Here is a 4,786-nt window from a genome sequence, read left to right as displayed (position 1 = left end):
ACGAGCCCTGGTGAATTTATTGTGATTTAGGCAAAAACCGCCTGGCAGCGAATTCGGCTCAGCTGCACAAAGGGATCATCTGGCAAATGCCTTGTGCTGGGTTTCCCTGGGAAACTCAGCTGGTGTTAAGATAAACAAGGTCCCAGGGAGCCGAGGGGGGAACAGGGTGGAGGTGGCTGTGGGGAACTCGTCCCTTCCTTTGAGTGAGCATTTGTGTGTGGAGCCACTGGTGAGGTCAGGTCCCCACCGTTCCCGGGGCTGCACAAAAGGCACGTGTTTTAATAATCTAATTAGCCAAGACAGCCAAATAGGAGGAAGAAAGGAAATGTGTAAAGAAAGGGAGTGGTTCAGGCAGAGTCGTGTAGGCTTTGCTGCCTCCATCCCCCTGCTCTCAGGGAAAGGAACCCACTACCCAATATGCAAAAATGGAAACTGGCACAGAGCCTTCTTCTGAGCAGAGGTGTGCAGCAAGGGCCATGATCTGCTCCAGTTCATTAACTCTGGAACCTACAGCTCCAACTAAGTGTCTCTTACTCATATTGTATTTCTGCAATAGAGGTATGATTAGAGAAAATAATCTGGAATATCACTGGCATCTCATGTCACATCATGTGAGAGTGGCTCATCCCTCCTTCTGACACCCTAGAGATGGGCCAGAGAAGAACTGGGGAACTGGCATTGTCACAGTGTCCTTCAAAGGGAAAAAATGGCACCAGGCCCTGGTGTTAGCACCAGAAATCATCCACGTCCCTTCAGCTGCTTTTGTCTGTTACTCCTGAGGTTTCTTCTGGTATACATATCTCAGTGGGGCACAGTTGAGTCTAATGTAAATAACTCTGTGCTCCTCTACTGAAAGTAAAAGGAAGGAAATTAATGACAACAATAAAATAAAGCCCAAGCCTCCCACTTACAGTCAGTGCTGGCTCTGCCCAGTTAACCCTTGTTTGGTTTTGGTTTCCTGAGAGCTAGGGAAGGTAGTTTCCTCTTAGTTTGTGCTGTGCTATTTTAGTTTTTCTCTCTGAAATTGCCTCTCTGCTCACAGCAACAGGGATGTAAAATCCAGCCTGCTTTTAACTCCACACTTACCATTTATAATTTAGTTTTTTCCATGGAAGTGGCAGGCACCCCTATAAGGCACTGCTGTTGTTGGGGCTCTAGAGGTCTAAAAAATATTGTATGTGGTGTGTTGAGATTCAGGGCTAATGGACCAGTGTGAGGATTTTAATAATGTGTAAATCTCCCACATAGTAAATATGAGGGTGAGCAGCATGCATTAAACAGCCCTGATTAATTTTTTCCTTAAATAATGAAAAAAAAGGCAGTTTGGGTGGGTGGCTGTTTCCTTCCATAGCCTATTAATATAGTTTAAATTACAAACCTCTGTGCCTACAGCCATCCAAAGTGATGGAGAGCTTCGTGTCACCTCCAAAGTTATTAATCCCCTTCCCACTGATGCCCACTGAGTAAATCTCGGGACTTCAGCACGTGTGGACTTGATGCACCTGCTCCACGCTATTTAAACTGAAAAATGCATAAATAGCATCCCCCTCACTTTATAGAAGAGGAAATGGAAGCCCCAAATTTAGCTGTTTTCTCTAAGTCACGAAGTAAATGCTCTGGAGACATTTCTGTATGTAAATTTTGCACAGAAATAAAGACATTTGGGTTTTGGGCTGTTTGTCTCATCAGTGCAAGTGTTGCACATTGTATGAAAAAAACAAGTTTCATCCTGCTAGTGAAAGTCAATCTTTGATGAAATTCAGTCATTTTTATTTCAAAATGAGTGTCCCTACACAGACTAGTGCTTTAAGAGGCAAGTTTGTTTGGAGTAAAGTTGAACACAGCTTATCCTTCAGAAAGGGGAGATAAATTCTTCATGGGTTGTCCACATATATTCCCCCACTAATAATTAAGGTGCTAAAGTAAATGTTAATGTCCCTTAGGCTGTTTGTAAAATCTGGGGGGGATTGGGGGATGAGGGGTAAAAAGAGCACACAGAGTCAAATCTGCTGAACACTGGGACATGGGATGGGCTTGGATCTAATTTGGTAATAAATTTATCTTTTTTTTTTTCCTTGGCCAGACTGGCTGCTGTGGAAGGTTTATCCCCATCCCAGGTCCTTTAGGATTGATTTCACTGTTGTCTACCTCTCATCTGGAATAAAAAGGGAGGAAGAAACCTGCTCTTTGTCTTGCTTTACGTCATGGTGCTGTGGCTCTGGTCAACCCAAAGGTGCTGTTGGCTGTGACCTTTTGCTCTGCATACTCAGCACTTGGGTTTGGGTTGAAAAGAGACAAAACACCTGATTAAATGTTGTCTGATGCAACCACAGCTCTTGCTAACCTGTTGTTTTTGTGTGACTTCTTTGTTTCTTTGGGACCCAGCTGCCAAGGGGTTCAGGCCTAAGGCAGAGAGCAGCAGTGTGTCCAGCCATGTTCATACTCCAATTTCTTTATGAAAACCATGTGCACCTTTTGCCTGGGGGAATCAAAACCTCTGTTGAGTTGTTGATGCAGCTCAAGCTTCATCCAGTGCCCAACAGTTGGAAGGGAAGGATCATCAGGCTGCTGGGAAATACTATTTATTGGCTTTTCTGCCTTTGATGTGACCCAGAGCAGCAGCTCCAATGCCCTTCTGTAGCAGCTATGAAGAGAAGAAGTCTCAGAAATGGAGCAGACACTACTGCAAGCAGCAGAAAACACCTCACATTTGAGAGCTGTTTGCTGAACTGGAGGGGCAGGAAGGTGGGTAGCTGCCCAGATCACGTCGAAAGACAAGGAACACAAGGTGTCAAACAGTTTTTCATGACAGATTCAAAATCAGCCCCTTCTGATGCTTTTCTTCCCTTGTTGAGTCACAGGACAGAAGCCACATGCTGCCCCTCTCTGCCTGCACACCCCTTTGGTGATAAAGAGCTGGGCTGGTGCCGAGCAGCTGCAACTTTATTTGAGCTTTTATCTTTTGTTTTGTTTTTTAACAAGCCCAAGAAGTTGCAGGGGGGGTGGGGTGGAAAAAGTGTGCAAAGAATTGCACAGTCTTCGAAAACAAGCCAGAGAATATAGAAGAGGTTTGTGGTTTGTCTCCCAGACTTGGCCACAGTTTGACCATTTTATAGCAAGGTGGGCTGCTAGAAAGAGGAGTGCAAATAACCCATCACACTTCTTGTCTCAATAAAGTGATTTACAAACCTGTTCTGGAGGGAGGAGGGAGTAGACAGTCAGGTCTGCAGAGTTCCTGAGGGGCTCCCCAGGCAAGAAGGTGCTTCCTAACACTTGCATGTGAAGGAAAATAAGACAAAGGCACTACAAAAACAAAGCAGCGAGGTCTTTGAGGTGAACTGAAATGCACAACTGAAACCCCTGTGTTGTCTGTCTTTGACAGCTCTTCCTCTTTTCACCATCTCCAGAGAAGCAGCTGCTCAGACCAGATAGGATGGGAAAACATCTGCTGTGGTCCTGGCTGTTCCTCCTCGTCCTGACTGCTCACCCTCTGCTCCCCAGCCAGCCACATGAGGGATGGGACATCCTTTTGCTCATCACCTTGTTGCCAGCAGGAATCTCCAGGTGGGGATTTGCCCTGGCTGTCAGTGGGATGAGTCTTCATGAGTTGTGCCCAATGCTGTCCTAACACCCTGAGTGGCTTGATGCTGTCAGTGCAGATATACAAACAATGCACAGTCAGACTGGGAAAAGTGGTAGGGAAAAAGCAATCTGCTTTTGCCATGGGGTGGTTTTAAGGATTTCAGTGGTGGTGTGTTTGATCATTCAGAAAGAAAATATTTCCACGATGCAGGAAATTCAAAGGACAACTATTGATATACGTGGGTGATACTGGGTAGTAATGAGGTCTGAGTTGCTTCAAATTCATCCCTGAACTCACACAAGGAAAGAGATGATTCTGATCTACCTGGATACACCAATCTGAGACAAGAAGCTTCAGCATAATGCTCATTTTGCAGCTGACAAATAGGATGGACTGGTAGACTGAGGGATTTTTTGTGTAGGGAGTTAAATTTTGGTAGGAATTTAAAACCCAATGCCACTTTTTGGGCTTTAAACCAGGTCCAGACCAAATGCTGGATCTGGTGCTTTGCTTTAAGTCCTCATTGCTGTCTGGGGTGCAGTCTGCAGCCTCTCTTTGCCCCACAGAGGCTGCTACCCTGCAGACACAGGGACACCAGTGTCACCAAAACCTCTGTGCATGAGTGTGAGCTGTTCTGAGGCTGGGCCAAAATTCACTGCACCAGGCTCTAGTGGGGGGATTAATCACAGGAATGCTGGACATCTTCAGCTGGGTGCTCACCTTGGGCTTCTCTTGAAGTCAGCGTGGAGGAAGATTCGTCTGACCACAACTGACATTTCACACAGGGTGAAACCTCAAGTTTAGGGTGAGTGATACAGGTTGGAGAACTATTGCAGACAAGAATTCATCCTTCATATGGAGTGATGTGCTCTGAGTGATCCTAGATACCTCTTACAGGCACTTTTTTCATGTGGTCAAGCCCTAATGACATAGCCAGGGTGTTGGTGAAGCTGGGAGACAGACCAGCTCTCCCAAGTTGCTGATTTAATGCCCAGAAAACACAAAATTTCATTTCAAACACACAGACAGACTTGGCTGCATATTAGAATTTTTGTCCTTCATGAAACGCACAAATTTGCTTCCAATTTATCATTCCAAATCTGAATAAAACCCATAAAATTTAAAAACGTTTGATGGAGGAATAATGTAAAAGCCATTTGGTCTGACACAACTGAAACAGTTCACTTTGATAATGTCAAAACT

The sequence above is a fragment of the Passer domesticus genome, chromosome 1 (assembly GCF_036417665.1).
Source record: "Passer domesticus isolate bPasDom1 chromosome 1, bPasDom1.hap1, whole genome shotgun sequence".
In the NCBI taxonomy this organism is placed as follows: Eukaryota; Metazoa; Chordata; class Aves; order Passeriformes; family Passeridae; genus Passer; species Passer domesticus.
Note: the sequence above shows the minus strand (reverse complement) of the source record.